Below are 17,197 nucleotides of genomic sequence, written 5' to 3' on the forward strand. Positions count from 1 at the left end.
TAGATAATGAAATTAGCTACTCATATTAAATGGAAGAACAACAATATCAATAATAAGAAACATGATGAAAAACAATAAAAGATGAATAACCATTGAATATTAATTATTGAAGAAATATTAATACCGTAATATAGGAATGCTAGATCTGGAAGTAAGAACAATAAACTAAACTAAACTCAGAATTTTAGAGACTTTTCTAGAGTAGAATACCGTAACTAGGTAAAATAAAATGTAAAATAAACTAGGGTACGATTTGGGTATTTATAATAAAACATAACCGACTTAAGGAAATTCTGGAAACAATAGGTGCCTAGATCGAGCCTCTACGTACTCGATCGAGTACATGCTTCCTCGATCGAGCCCACACAAGATTGATCGAGGCACCACTATGTTTCTGCTCTTTTCTTCATGTTGTCTTCTTAACTTCTCTTCCTTCATTATTATGGATTTCCGTGCCATACTTCGTGTATTCTTTCATGCCCACTCCACGATGCCCATTTCTTTCCTTTGCTCCTCAAATGCATCATTCTTGCATTTAACATCAAATAGCGGAAGTATCGACATTCTAACATAAAAGGGATGTAAATAATATAATTAGCACGAAAACCGTATCAAAAGTAATAAAGGGGAGGCATAAATATGCATATAATTATGGCTTATCAAGCATCGTATAACCAATCCTCATATAACCAACCCAATGACATAAGCTTTGATGTTCAAAAAGCAGTTCTGCAAATGCAGGAACCAACAAGAATTCTTTGCTCAAATGCAAAAACATAGCCAAGCAAAAGATATAACCATCAACAATATCCTTTCACACAACAAGATGCTTGAGACTCAAATGTTTCAAATGTCTTCATCAAGCTCACAAAGACAAAAAGGGCAGTTACCTCCTCAAGGTAATCCATCCACAAGAAATAAGACGACTTATGCTATCCACTTGAGAAGTGATACTCAATTTGAGAGTCCTATGGTGCCAAGTGAAGAGATTATTGTTGAGGTGAGGAGCAAGATATATGACAAAGATTTGGAGAAAAATGAAGAGAGTAGTTCAAGAATAAATGGTGAGAGGGTGGTGGATGTAAGCAATGATGAAAGTGAGTCAATGAAGAAGAACAAAGAAGAAGAAAGAAATAAGAAGGTTGATGAGGAGCCTATTGTCATTAGGCTACCATTTCCAGGTAGGCAAATGAAGCCTAAAATGGATAAGCAACTTGGGAAATTTATGGATATCGTGAAGAATTTGGCACTCTCAATTCTTTTCACCGAGTTGATTACCTATGTGTCGGCTTATGCTAAGTATATGAAGGATATCCTCACAAAAAAGAAGTTCATTGGCCAAATGGAAACATTTCTTTTGCCAATACTTCTAGTGCTATCCTACAAGGTACTTCACCACCAAAGCTACAAGATCCCGGGAGTTTCTCTATCCCTTGCACAAATGGCGATACAAGATTTGAGAAGGCACTATGTGATCTTGGAGCAAGTGTAAGCGTGATGTCTTACTCGGTTTGTTCAAAGCTTGGGATAGGAGAGTTAAAGTGCACAATAATGACACTTTAAATGGCGGACCGCTCTACAAAGAAACCCCTAGGAGTCTTGGAAGATGTACCGGTTAGGGTGGAAAAGTTCTTCATTGCCGTTAACTTTGTCATCGTAGACATGGCGGTAAATGCTCATATCCCAATCATCTTGGGAAGACCATTCTTGCACACTGCCAGAGCAGTGATAGATGTGAAAAACGGAATGCTTACCTTGGAGGTAGGCAATGAAAGGATAACCTACAATCTTATCAAAGTGATAAAAGCTCCCAATCTAAAGGAACCATGCTTCATGGTGAACCATGCTCCTAATGACATGAATGATAAAGTTGAGACTCCTCCTTGTCCCCATCCAAAGATGAGCCTCCTTTTGAGAAAGGCAAGGTAGAGACTCCAACTTGGAAGCAAGAAGTTGATGAAATAGAGATTGCTATTTATGGGAACCTAGGAATTTTTGATAAGCTCAAAAACGAGAGTACAACCTTGGATGCTCCGGTTTATAAGGAAAAGGGAATGGACCTTGAAAGCCCAAATGAATCCATGAAAGAAATGGTTGCTATTGTTAGCAATGAAATCAAGGATATGAATGGTAAAACCTAAGATATCGGTGGTCTTTGGCACGACGAGTTTGAGAGGATATTCAATCTCTATATTGGAAATGCAATGTCCTTCGATTTTGACAAAGGCTATGTTGATCCCAATTCAAGTGCTTATGAAATGGGATTCCTAGCCTATGGTTATGGTCTACCCAATTCTTCTTGGGGTTTATTCAACAAATATGAACAAGCTTTCGATTACTTTCATAGGACGTTGAGCAACATCAATAACGTCCTATTTGCCCCCTTGACAAAATAAACAAGGAGAGGAGTTTGGTGGAGTCCTCCCTGAACCACCAATTGTACATATTCTAACCCTATAATTTTGCATTTCATTAAGTATTGTTTTATTACATTTAGCTTAATTGCATGATTAGTAATACTTTGCATAATAGAAGGTAAGGGAGGGTTTGTTAATTGTGTTATAAATGTTGTAGAATGAGTAGAAATAAAGTGTGGGGATGCTCAACCAATTGCATTACCATTGCCCCACATGTGGCGTGGCTGCGTCTACCACTGGCGGAGTGGGATACTTGTTGCGATGGGTAACCTGGTAGGACTACTCAGTGCGGGGTGTAGTCGTGTTCGAGCTGCGATTCAGACACTAGTTCTTGGAGTTGGAAATGTTGATTTTTACAAAGTTATGTATTGGTTACATTTTGTGGTTATCTTATGATTAATTGTATGGTTGGTTGACCCCTTCTTTGTTTTTAAAATCACGGTGATCCATTAGGGAATGATGAGTAGGGTGTGTAGCATGTTTGGATTGTTGAGCTTTCTTTCGGGATGGATGGGACGCCACTGAGTCTAGCACATGCCTTTAGCTTCCGCTATTGTTTTAGCATACGTTACACTAGGATAGTTTGAGTTGTATTTTATACTTCATTTGGAGTTTTGTAATTTTGTAACTCTGTGAAAACCTTATTTATTACATTTCTGTTTCATTATGGTAACTATGATGCTTACTACCTCGGGCAACCAAGATGGTAGCACTAGCATTTTCTAAGGTAGGCCTTGGTAAGGTACCTTAGTGGATGGGGGTGTTACATGAATTCTATGCCTAGAATGACTCTCATATAGTCACGGATAAGGTGATCCACTATCCAAAGGTTCTAAGTAAGGGGTGAGGTACGTATTGGGAAGCTCTTTAATCAAACACCCTAGCTCGCTCGCTCTAGTGGCCTCTACTACTCGATCGTGGTTGCTAGTGCAAAAGTTGATCAAATGGGTTAAATGCAAGAATGCGCATCCAGTAGTTTAACCTAACATGTAAAGATTTTCTAAGTCGGTTTTTATTCGTATAACAACAAATTGGTGTCGAAGTTGGGATTAGGTTTCTTTGCATGAAAAGCGGAAATTAAACATCTATTTACCAAATTCGGGTTATGGTGCTTAACACGATCCATTTATTGTTCAAAGAAATAAAAGAATAAAAGAATAAAAGAATAAAATGATAAAATGTGTAAAAGTGTACGTGTGTTAAATCAACCTTTGATACGTTCGTGTTTGACCGTAATCGAGGCAATTTTGAATGTGTTGAATGACAAGGGTAAGGGTACATGAGGGCCTATAGAGGCGCGAGTTTTACTGCAACATAATAGCCTTTGGTCAGATTTGAGAAGAACAGAGGAGGTAGCCCCTTTAGGGGCGAGGTGTTCTGCGACATAAGGGGTGTCTTCTGGGTTTTAAAGTGTTGGAACAAAGAGGGGAAAGAAGTGTTTTAAATGAGTAAATCTGAATGATACTTGCATGGTTCAGGATAATTATTATTGCACAAGCAATATCCGATTTCGAGTTGAATTTGATTATCATTTTGCAAGCTTCACATAAAGAGTCTAGAAGTTAGAAAAAAGGGAAACTAAGAATAGAAAAATGATTTGATAAGAACTAAAAATGTTAAGTTCATTTATTTGCAATTAGTCGATATGTCTTCGTACTCGGATTAAACCAACATGGTATTAATATCAACCAGGGATGAGTCTTAATGTGACCAAAATTGTTTGAAAATGTAAATAAATGGAAAAGTGAAAGATGGAATGAAAAATGCTTAAAGGTTAAAAAAATTTTAATTAACAGACAAATATCGTCGAAACTTTGATTTAACCAACATGGTATAATTAAGCAAAGACGATTTAGGAAATGGTTAAAATTGAATGAAGGAAGAAAATAAGATAAAATGACAAAAGTCGTAATAAAAGGAAAAAGGAAAAATTAAGCAAAGGAAGAACAAATATAAACACGACCCGAATAACACCAGAGCGGTCATTGGGGCGTGGATCACCGTGCGAGACAATTACGTCCCTCACTCAGGTAAGAATCAAATTTTGACTCGTTTCTTCAACGATTTAAATCGTGTTATGCATTCTTCATGTTGTTCATGTCAAGAAAATAATAAATACGTGAAATAGGTGAGTTGTTTACACTCTCAAACTTACATGTTACGATGTTTGCGAAGTAGACGAGTTTTGAGATGGGTTTCTCCTCATGCGCATGTTCGGCATCAAAATAAATTTAAAAGAGTGCCTTTAAAAAGGATTTTGTTTTGAAAAGATGTTAGACAACATCTTGTTGAAAATATGTTAAGTTGGACAAATTAGTCGAACAAATATAACGGCGACGGTACCAAACACAATGTGTAAGGCTTGTGTTTTGGATCGACAGGTCCGAAGCACGTGTCAATTTTTGACTTATGAAGTTGGATCTAGAATTTAGAGGGAGAAGTGAGAGGGCGGACTCTCGGGTAAGTGTTATGTGGTATGAAGGGTGGGTATTTATAGAGAAATGTGGGGTGGTAAGTTGTTTTGAGTTTTCTCCGTGCCTAAGGAGAGGTAAATAGGGGATCGAGCTATACTGCACACCAAGAAGGTCTTGTCCTTTTCAAATTTCGACGTGGCCTTTGTTCTAGCCAATATCTTGTTGGTTGTGATTTGTGGTGTTTACCATCATGTTGAGTAAGATGGTATTTGAATGTTATTTGGGGTGGGGTTTTTGTGTGCTCAACTCGTGTTTAACTCGGGTTGAGTTGGGCTTCGAATTTCGGAGTCGATTTGGAGCCTAAAATCGGTTTTACCTCTAAATAGTGTTGTTTTAATACAAACGAAGTTAGAAAACCATTTTGAAATTATTTTTCATATCCGAATAACGCATTAAACCGTTTCATATATAGTCAATCCACGCACGCATATCAAAACACAATGTAGTCCAATCATCATTAGGTGTGTTTTAGAAGGTGCAGATACTAGGTATCTACAAAGCCCCCACTTTGACTACGGCTTGGACAGGACGAACGTCAAAGTACAGCCTCAGGTCAATCAAAGATTACAACCTCGAGACTTTGGCGGCACGAGGCGACTCAAGAGGTCTGAGTCAAGGACCTGTCGTCGAGAACAGTTTAGAGTATGTCTATTTTCAGGGAGGGTCGCTTAAAGTCCATTAGAATATGTATAATGGCTCGCCAGCTATAAGAAGAGATCATACCTGAAATACTCCTTGGAGGATACATAGTAAAGATTCGGTCACCTAAGGATCAGACTAGAGAATCTAATTAAGGGCGCGACTAGAGAGCTGTGGATCTCTTAAAAGATTCAGGTTTTATGTTTTTTTAGGGACCATAGTGAATAGCGTCGAATGGGTCTAGACTAAGAATCTACGCAATGGGCTGATATATGACAACCTCAGAAGTCTAAAGGATTGCTTAAGGAATTTCCCAATTGCTCAATGTTTGATAACCCTGAGGGATTAATCTAAGCAGTTCAAAATTATTGGTTGATGTTGGATATGCTAAATGAGTCTAGAGAGGTTTCTCCAAAGAAGATCAAAAGAGGCCATGAAATCCAAGGAAAGACTAAGGAGTCTAGGGGTATATAAAGTACATGGGCTAAACAACTTAAGGATCAAACTTTACAACCAAAGGTTTCTCTGGGTTCTAGGTTGGGGATAAACATCCTTCAGATTTGGGTGGCTCAGGGTAGTGAATTCTTTGTTGGCTTGGCGTCGAGAAATTTAGCTAAGGAGCCCCAAGCTATAGCTTACTCAGGGCCCTAACGAACTCAGTGGGAAATAAATCATCTAGCAATCCTCTCTAGAACACCATTTTGGGAGAAGGCTGCTTCAGGTTCATGTTGTGAGTATCTTTAAAAGACTGCCTTGGAAAATCATCGTTGAAGAGTCAGCTCGGTGCATGGAGCCCGCTTCTAAATTTTCTGGGGATATTTTTGCACCTTGTCGGACATCGCATCTGACGGGTGATTAACGTGGTTAAAGCCCTTCTTCTTTTGGAAAGGATGGAGCCAATTGGGTATCGGACTTGATGAGTCGGCGTTTGCTGGGAAGGAGTCAGCACCCAGTGGAAATGAATTTTGCTTCTCGCAATTGTCTGCATGGTTAATGACTATACAAGCTTTCAGTCTCACAGATAAGCATGTAAGTACATAAGCATGTAAGCACATAAGCATATAAGCACATAAACATATAAGGAATTAGCACGTAATATCTCACATGAGGAGAGATAGAAGTTTTGAAAGTTGCAACGCTTAAAAGTTGTTAAGAGTCGAAATTTGTTGCTTATGGTGCGTTGTCTTTATCATGTACATCCATGATTCGGCATATTTGAGACACGTGACCGTCGTGACGTAAACTGACAAACTGACGCGAACGTGACAAAAGCTTAGGTTTGACACAATACGGGGATGACCCGGACAGACTTTGCCTAAGTATATGCAACCCCTAGCCAATAATTACTTTTGATACGGTTTTCGTGCTAAATTATATTAATTACATGCCATTTATGTAAGAATGTTGATACTTACGCTATTTAATGTTTAATGCAGGAATGATGAATTTGAGGAGCAAAGTAATGAAATGGGCATCGCGGAGTAGGCATGAAGGAATACACGAAGCATGGCACGGGAATTTATAAGAATGATGGAAGAGAAGTTAAGAAGAAAACACGAAGAAAAGAGCATAAACGAGTGATGCCTCGATCAACTTTGGCCGGGCTCGATCGAGGACATTGGTGACTCGATCTAGTACAATGGGGTTCGATCAAGGAACCACTTTATTCTATATTTTCCACAAATTTCCTTATGTCGGTTATGTTTTATTATAAATACTTATTATCGTACCCTAGTTTCTTTACGCTTTATTTTACTTCGAAAACCCTAAAAACTCTTAGTTTAGTTTAGTTTAGTTTATTGTTCGGATCTTCTACCTTGTTCTTCATTATTACGGTACTCTTTAATCTTTCCTCAGTTATTATTATTATTCAATCATTATTCATCTTTTATTAGTGTTCATCATGTTTCTTATTATTGCTATTGTTGTTCTTCCCTTTCGTATAAGTGGCTAAATCTTTTATGTAGGGTGAAAGGGGATCTAGGTTGTTAGAAAAGGGGTTACTTATGAATTGATTGTTAAATTGCTTTTAATTGTTGTTTAATTATCATCTTAAATCTAGTTGATTAATTACTTATCAGAATTGATTAATTAGTCTTGCATAAACTAGGATTATCACCGACATGGTTAAGACTAGTATAGGCCACAATCATTGAATTAGACCGACTTAATAATAGCAATCGCATGTTAAGTTACATCTAAAAAGACATATTAGAATCGGCCGATCATATGACTTTCAACAATATAAATTGCTTAATCAATTAATTAAACCTTACCCTTTGATGCTACCTATTGAACCTGATCCCTAGACTCTTTAATAATATTGTTATTCATCCTTTATTTACTTTGCAATTAGCTGTTAGAAATCAAATCAAACAAACCCCCAAAATTGGTTACTTAAAGACATACTTAAATATTAACAAACTAGAATAATTACCTCGCCTCTTTGTGGATTTGACCCTTCTTTCCGATAACTGTTAGTTGGTAGTAATTTAGGTTTACTTTGATTAAGGTGATATGACTTTAGTCTTATCAAATTTGCCGCCGTTGCCGGGGAGGCAACAATTTTCTTGTTTGTTTTTTTTATTATTTTTATCTTTTGTCTCAGGGAGCATCAGTTCCTTGAGACAGTTTGATCTTTTCTTGTTGTTTTCATGTATGCCCGGGTCTAACAGGTTAGAGATTATACCTTTTAATCCCGAGCCAGAAAAGACTTTTCGGTACAGACGAAAATTTCAAAGAGAAGTAAGTCAGGTGGAAGACTTGAGTACACTTGACTACGAGCGGTATACTTTTGCATAAGATTCGTCCTTAGAAGAGGACACGCTTATTTGTGCACCTGTGGTTTCTATAACATCAAAGATGCCGACCTTGGCAAGTCATTCCCAACTCACGATTGCTTCTATTCCTAAAGGCTTCAAGCTCCCTACCACTGATATGGGAACTTTTGAGATCAAGCCTTCCTATATAAGCTTAGTAGACAGCAATATGTTTAAAGGAACAGCTGGAGAGGACCCCGGAAAGCATATGGAGAAGTTTGTTAACAGCTGGGGTGACTCAAGATCAAGTAAAACAAACTCTCTTTCCTTTCTCTTTGAGAGATGAAGCAGTTGAGTGGTTACGAGACTTAGTTATGGAGACCGACGCAATTACCAACTGGACTTCATTAGCTCTTGCATTCTACAAGAGGTATTTTCCACCATAGAAAACTAATGCTCTTAGAAGTCAGATTACAAGTTTTAAGCAAGGTCCCACTGAAGACTTTAATGAAGCTTGGATTTGTTTTAAATAGCTAGTTCGGTCCGTCCCTCACCATGGTTTTGAGATTTGGTTCCTTTGCAACCAGTTTTACAATGGGTTGTATGACGATCATAGACCCTTGCTTGATTCAGCTGCCAATGGGAGATTCCAAGATAACACTAATGACGGTAATGCTTGGAATCTGATTCATCAGTTAGCTACTCACAAAGCTGAGTATGGAAACCCCGGAGGTAGTAAGAGAGGAAGTGGTTCAGATAGTGTTGTGACGGCACAGTTAGAGACTATACTTGCTCAAATAGCCGAGTTGAAGACTACTCGGTCTTTAGGTAATAAGCAAGAGATGGTTCACATAGTTCAACAAGAAGTGTCCTGTGAGAGATGTGGGATAGATGGCCACACTGCGGCCAAGTGTATGAGTACTATTGAACAAGTTCATGCCTTCCAGTCTTTCAAGCAAGGTACTTTTTATTCTAACTTCTTTCCGGAAAAGAGTCAGAATGCCTTTGGTCAAGCCCCACCGCAAAATACTCATATAATTCCTCGAAATCGTGGTAACCAACCATAAGGGAATTTTGTTCGGCAAAATCAAGGAGATTTTCAACAAATTCAACCTCCTCCTCAAGGTCCAAATAATGAGATGGCAAAGTTGAGAGCCCTTTTACAACAAACTTTGTCAATGCAACAAAAGAAAACGGCTCAAATCTCCGAACTTATGGCTCATAATAAGATGTTAGATACTCAAGTTGCTCAAATGGCGGCTCAAAATCCTTCAAAATAGACCGGTCTTCCTCCTCAAGGTAAACAAGCTCATGAGCAAGTTAATGCTATTTCTTTGAGGAGCGGTACTTCTTATCAAGGTCCGGACATGCCCATTAATGAAGATGAGGTTTCCTATTTGCATCCTAAAGGATTGGGAAATCTCGAGTTCAGCGATGACGAGAAAGAAACTTGCAAGGATCAAACACGGGATAAGCAAAAAAGACAAAAAAAGGGGATTGACGTGGTGACTAGATCGAGCCAGCATAGGATTGATCGAGGAACTAGCATGCTCGATCGAGTACACCGAGGGCTCGATCGAGGCACCCCTTCTGGTAGGGATTTTTCACGTGTTTCAGCTACAGCATCGAAAAAAATAGGTTCCTTGATCGAGTGACTACTGGGCTCGATCGAGGCACCCCTGTAACTGACGATAATATTTCCAAACCGTCTATCAATGCAAAAGAAGCCGAGCTGATCAAAATTCAACTACCTTTTCCCCAAAGATTGCAGAAATCCAAGTTTGAACAACAATTTGGGAGGTTCATGGAGGTAATAAAGAATCTTCAAGTGAGAGTGCCATTTACTGAATTGGTAACTCAAGTGTCGGCTTATGCTAAGGTTTTGAGAGAAATTTTGTTAAAGAAGCGGTCTTTTGATGAAGTGGAGACTGTCGCGTTCACCCATGAATGTTACGCCGCATTACAAGCCAATTCTCCACCTAAGCTTAAGGATCCAGGGAGTTTTTCTATTCCTTGTACTATAGGCAGTTTAACTATTGGCAACGCTTTATGTGATTTAGGAGCAAGCGTTAGTGTCACGCCATATAAAATTTGCAATCAATTAAATATGACTAAGCTTAAATGTACTAACATGACTATACAATTGGCTAACGTGTCTATTAAGCACTCTATGGTTATCTTAGAAGATGTGCCAGTTAGAATAGGGAAATTTTTCATTCGAGTCGACTTTGTAGTGATAGATATAGCTGAAGATTCCCTTGTTCCTATTATTCTAGGACGGCCATTCTTGTATACAACAGGGGCGGTTATAGATGTTAGGCAAGGGAGTCTTACGTTCAACATTGGAGATGATACTATCACTTTTGGTATTGACAAAGCATCACGTCCTCCTGATTTAAATGTTTCTGGTCATATGATTAGTGCTCTTGATCCTACTATTCATGATTCCTTTGCTTTATATTTGTACAGGAATCCACATGATGCCCCTGCTGTTGCGTCATATCCATGGAGCAAGGAAGTGGATGAAATAGAGAAATTGATATATGGAGATGAACCTCCTCCTGAGATGTTTTACAGCTGTGATAAGTGTGTTGACATAGAGGCCGAGTTGGATGCTTTGGAAGCTGAGATTTTCCGAGAGGAGCCAACCAAACTATTCGATGAAGTTCCTATAACGGATGAAGTGCCTATCTCCTACCAAGTGATGATGACTTGAAGAGTGATGAACATTGCTCATATTTTATATTAGAGTTTGAGTTTGATGAGTAAGAACTTTATTTGTAATTTATTTTCTCTTGGACTATTTATTGGTGCTACTTATGTTTGTGTGTAGCACATGCGCTACTTTTTGATTTACTGGTACGTGCTTTAAGTTGTATTTATTGTTATTTGTGTGCGCATTTGTTTTAAATACAGAATTTATGCTCGCCATATGGTTCCTCGATCGAGTGTCATGAGTCTCGATCGAGTACCCCTTCTCTTTGGGTATAATTCGTAGCCAGACGATGATAGGAATTGCGCGGTTGATATTTTCCCCTATTTTTGCAGCTGGTTTGGGGGAATTTCTACGCTCTTACCCGGTATTCTCTTCCCTTGTATCTACTTTTATTGTATTATCTTTATTTATTTCCGTATTGCCTTTGTTAGTAGTGTCCTTTAGGTTGCTGGATTTGTGTGTGATTGCTATGCTGTAGGCGTCACAATGAAGACACTGTGACATTTAGGTTTGGGGGAGGAGTCTTTATTTATATTGTGTGCTTTACTTATTATTGTGTGCTTTTATATCAAAAACCCATAAAAATTAAAAAAAAAATTAAAATACAAAAAACATGTTTTTACTTTGTTTTAGGTCGAGTCTTGGTGAATTAAAATAGCAATGATGTTAAATTGCTCTGTTTTTGCATTAGAATCCCAAATACTTGTCCATGTACATTGTTTTGACCCATTATCCATGAGAACTAAGCTCATAATTCAAGTCTTAACCGTATTGACATGCCTTATATTGATTAGATTAGACACAATTATGTTGGTAAACTACTTCAATTCTGAGGTCTATAGAGCTTCCTAGGCCAGGAACATCAATAAACTGGTCTAACTGTTATTTAGGCTTGAGTATGGTTTCTTCTTGTGGAATATGTAATATCAAACTGCATAAGTGTGACATTAATTTCTTGATACTTTTATTGCTTTTATTTGACTAACTACATGTGGATAGGCGGTTCTTATCATTCAAATAAGCCTTACATTATCCTTTTGTGTAGCCCGTTTGAACCCTTGTAGCTGTTCTATACCCTACATTTATTAGCTACACTCCAAGAATCTGCCTACCTTTTCGGGACAGTCGCAGTTGCTTGTTTATCATGTCTATTTTGCTATTATGGTTAGGTTGGGACTTATTGTCATGTGGGTATAGCAAAGTACTTTTAACAATTGTGTTGTATCCTTGTGTTGGAAAAAGAAAAAAAATTATGTAGCAAAAAGAAAAAGAAACAGAAAAAAGAAAAAAAAAAAAAGAAGAAAAGAAGAAAAAAGATAGAAAAGAAAAGAAAATTGGTTGCTTCATTTGGTTTTGTCAACGATCAAAAGGATGGTCGTTAGAGTCTAATGCATATTTGGAGAGTACCTCATTCACTATCATGTGTTGTAAAGTTGAGATTATTTCTCTAAGTTGGGTTCAATTGTATTTATTATCATAGATTTGGTTTTGGTTTTTGTTTAGCGCTGTGACTACCGTCTTAGCTCCATATATCCATAACGTGCTTTGGCACAAACCATTTCTATCCCTTTAACCCATTTGCCACCCTTATTGTCCTTATACATGTACTTTTGTCTACATATTGGATGCATATTAATTGGCACTACGCCAAATAAGACATCCAATAACGGTCAAATAATGCAATTATCGTTATTAAATAGAAACACGGAACCGTTATTGCAACGACCGTTGTTAAATATATACCACGGTTATATGACCGTTATATAACATCAATAACGGATCTATAATACCGTTATCACTACTCAAGAACCGTTATAAAACTGTTGTTAATTATGTTTATGGCAACGGGTATACTTTTAAGAAACCGTTATTAGATATTAATAACGGTTTCAAACCCGTTGTCCTAGTTAACTATTGACAATGGTTTAGTGGTTCCAAAACCGTTGTTAAATATTATCTATGATAACGGTTCATTTCGTTATCTTATTTAATTAAATGTCAATATTTAACAACGGTTTTATTGCGTGATAAACCGTTGTTATATTTATCAATTGATGAAACTTTGACAATGGTTCTTCTGAAATAAACCGTTGTTAACATTTTGAAGTCGACAACGGTTATCATTCGTTATCTTATATTTTTGGCAGTTTGAATAGGGATGGAAAAGATGTCAACTGTTATTTATCTAAATAAAACCGTTGTCAAATAATTGTTTGCACCGGGTTGTTTTTAACCGTTTTCGTTTTTAGATTTTTTTTCATTTTTTTTTTTTAAAAATAATTGCTTGTTCTAGCAGCTGCTGAAATGCTATTTTTTCAGCAGCGTTTGTAGGAGCTGCTGGAATGCTATATTACAGATGCTGCTAAAAATAGCATTCTAGCAGCTGCGCACTGCAAAAATTCAATCCTGCATCCAAATATTACACCCCGTGATCAATTAAACCCAATTTCAAAACAGTACAAACAGGATTATCAAAAGCCAAAACACAACTTCCTCAAAAAAACAAAAGAAGCCAATACACAATCGCTCTATATATATACACACACACACGTACATAAAGCATGAGGAAACTATTGAGACTCCGCTAATGAAACAATATAACTGGCCCACATATTTCTTATTTGATTGATGTCCTCTGGTGAGTATTCCTGGGCTTTGTTGAGTATTAGTGGAAACTACAATTCAAAATATATATAATCAAAATAGATATAATACATGGAAATATACAGAATTGAACTCAATTTACATCTGAAATAGTTTTTAAATCACAATAACCCGTATACAGAAATTTTTCCGTCGATAACTGATGCGTGTCTTTTATATGATGTTTTACACCTCATTCTACACGCATTTCAGAGCTCATTTATGTAGTTTATGCTATTATTTGCCCAATTTCGTCTACTTTCGTATTTTTATGTAATATTGCAGATTTATGCGAAAATGAGTAGATATTGAGCTAAATCCGTCCCCGAGTATCTTGCATTGCATTTGACATGAAGTATTTACGCAAGGAACAAGCTTGGTGCGCATTTCGAGACCCGAAAGACTAATCCACGAAGTTTTTGAAGCAAAGTACCAGCTACAGTGGTCGATCGACTTATTCCTTTAGTCGATCGACCAAGGCACGTAGATCAGAAGCTACTGTTCAGCATAGGTTGGTCGATCGACTGAGCATTATGGTCGATCGACTGAGGCCGTGATTCAGCGTGAATTAAAAGATCGAGAAATTTAAAGCCCATAGTACATTAGGTTTTGGTATAAGAACTACGTTGTATTCTATATAACGTAAGCTAGGTTTACAGAATAGTCATTAATAAAATTATCTAGTTTTCCTTCAGTTCTCTATCAGTTTTAGCATATCAAATAATTAGGGTTCGGAATATTGCTTCGTATTCAATACAATTTTCGTTCGTTCTTTTAATATTTCCGTCACAATTCCACTTCACGGTATTTTTCTGTTCTTGTTTTCAGTTTCATTGCCTTATTATCATTCATAGCTAGAATTGATAGATTAGTTTCCCGAAGCCAATCATCGTTTTATGCTAGTCCTTTATTCCGTAAACTTAAGCATGAATTCAGTAGTTTATTTCATTAATCTTGTTGTTATTTTCGCCATAGCCATGAGTAGCTAATTTATTCGTGCTAGGATGTAGGGAACCTGTAGTTAGGCGGCATTAGAATTAATTTGGCTCGAAATCGCGTGTTGGTCGATCGACCGCCATACCTGGTCGATCGACTGACCACGCGAGGTGTTACCTTCGTATTAATTGATTCAATTCTATATTTGACGAATCGAGTGCACGCGACTAATTGAATGTTTAGGCTTTGACTGACCCATTAGATCGAGAGATAGGGGAAGTTGTTAGACAACCAATTAAAATGACTAAACTATGCTGAGATCGAAAGATAGGTAAAGTTTAGATTATTAGTCACTTTTCAGGACGAGAGTCAGTACTAGTGATATTAGGGACCCGTAGCGAGATCGAAAGATGTTACTTGTTAAGAGTGGACCGAGAGGACCTCTTGTTTTCCCGCCTCATGTGTTTGATTTAGACCTGCTTAGTATGCTGCCGCCAAAACTACAGTGAACCGACCATCCTAGTACCCTTCTTTATATTTGATTTAATACATTTCTTTAGTTTAATTTATATTTCATTGCCTTTAGCTATAGACCAAATCAAAGCAAACCCCCACGTTCCGTTACCTTAAGACTAGAAATAGACAATTATTAATTACATTCGCCTCCCTGTGATTCGACCCTGCTACCACTGTCTATAGTTGTAGTTGGAAATTATAAATATTATTTTTGGTACTCACAACGACGGGTATCAAATTTTGGCGCCGTTGCCGGGGAGGCAATTGTTCTAATTTTTTGTTGTTTTATTTTAGTCTGTTTCTTAGTTTAAGGGACATTCGTTCCTTAAACTATTCTCATATTCTTTTTGTAGTTTCCTCTTATGCGCAGGTCACAGGGTGGTGAATTAGTACCGTTCAATCCTGAGATTGAGAAGACTTTGCGCGAGTTGAGACGATCATCTAGGATATTGCCGAGAGAGGAAGAGCTGAGTACTCTGTCTAGTTACTACGAGAACGAGCTATACGAGGAGGATCCACAATCATCTCCTGTTTCTACTTCATCAGCTGAGACAGTCACATCTCCAGATTTTCCAGTCATGGCTGAAGAAGCAAGTATAGCTAGTCACTCTGAGCCGACAGCTGCAAATCTATACAAGGGGTTCGAATTACCGGGAGCTGATAGGAAATTCGAACCGAAGCCTTCTTATATCAACTTGGTTGAGAGGAACCAATTTGGGGGAGCTGCAAATGAAGATGCAGCCAAGCATATGGAGATATTTATCGATTATTGCTGCTCTATACCCCCGCCAACCGGTGTGACCCAGGACCAGATAAAGGAGACTATGTTTATATTCTCACTCCGCGATGCTGCAAGGGAGTGGTACAGAGACCTGGACCGAGCTGCTAATGGAATCACCGACTGGAATTCTTTGGCCTTGGCATTCTACAAGAAATACTTCTCTGCCTCGAAGACGAACGCCATTAGAGCTCAAATCACGAGTTTTAAACAAGGGCCTGATGAGAACTTTCATGAGGCATGGGTCCGTTTCAAGAAGCTGGTGCGAACCATTCCGCATCATGGGTTTAAGAAGTGGAGCCTATGCAATCAGTTCTACAATGGGCTCTATGACGATCAGAGGGCTATCCTGGATGCGACAGCTAATGGCAGATTCCAGGAGAATACGGGGGAGACTAAGGGGTGGAAGATCATTGATGACTTGGCCACCTATAAAGCTGAGTATGGGAATTCCAGGGGAAATCAAAGGAGAGCTGCTGAATCTCCTTCTGTAGCTGCATTAGAAGCTCTCACGGCGAGATTTGACAAGTACGAGCTAGGAGGAGCTTAAAAAGGAGGGATTTACCATGTAAATGCTGTTTCAGACGGTCCTTTCGTCTGTAAAAGATGTGGAGCTGAGGGACATGTTTCAGACAATTGTCCTAGTCCCTTTGAGTCTTGTGCTGTCTTTCAACATTATAGGCAGACAAACACTTATTATGAGCCGAATGTCCACCCAAACTTGAGGTGGAGTAGCCAAAATGTTCTAAATACGACTCAACCTCCACAGCAGCAGCAGCAGCAGCAGAACTATGTGCCCCCTCATAAGCAACAACAGTACCAAAAGCCTCCTTATGTCCCACAGCAGCAGCAACAAGCCCAAGGTTCTGATTTCAATGAGTTGAAGAATTTGTTGCTGAAGGAATCCTAGGCTAGAGAGGCCGGGATGAAGATGTTGGAGAGCCAAATTGCCCAATTGGCTAGCAAGAATACAACTCGAGCTCCGGGACATTTACCGAGTCAAACTGATCAAAAGGAGACCTTAAATGCAATCACCTTGAGGAGTGGGTCTACCCTTGATGGGCCCATTATGGTTGAGGATGTCACTGAAAAGGATGAGGCGGAACCAAGCAAGGAGAAGACTGTGACGAACAAAAACAAGAAAAAGACGATCAGCAGGTATGTCAGTCGATCGACTGGTCCGCGACAACCAGAGGCTACTGTTCCTGTAGAGGTCAGTCGATCGATTGACCAACCTGGTCGATCGACTGACAGCGCTGCTGATGGTGATTCTTTTCATCCTCCGATGCCCGATAACTTGAGGGACCACTTGTTTCGGG

The 17,197-nt window shown here is 38.4% G+C and overlaps 1 non-coding gene across 1 annotated transcript; it reads right to left on the reverse strand.

Annotated features, from left to right (window-relative positions):
• Positions 1–16,059: 16,059 nt before the first annotated feature.
• On the reverse strand, positions 16,060–16,166 carry LOC141658272 (small nucleolar RNA R71). The gene has a single exon (XR_012549166.1). It is a non-coding gene; the product is annotated as a small nucleolar RNA R71 (small nucleolar RNA).
• Positions 16,167–17,197: the final 1,031 nt, after the last annotated feature.

This window comes from Silene latifolia, chromosome 5 (assembly GCF_048544455.1).
Source record: "Silene latifolia isolate original U9 population chromosome 5, ASM4854445v1, whole genome shotgun sequence".
NCBI classification, from domain to species: domain Eukaryota; kingdom Viridiplantae; phylum Streptophyta; class Magnoliopsida; order Caryophyllales; family Caryophyllaceae; genus Silene; species Silene latifolia.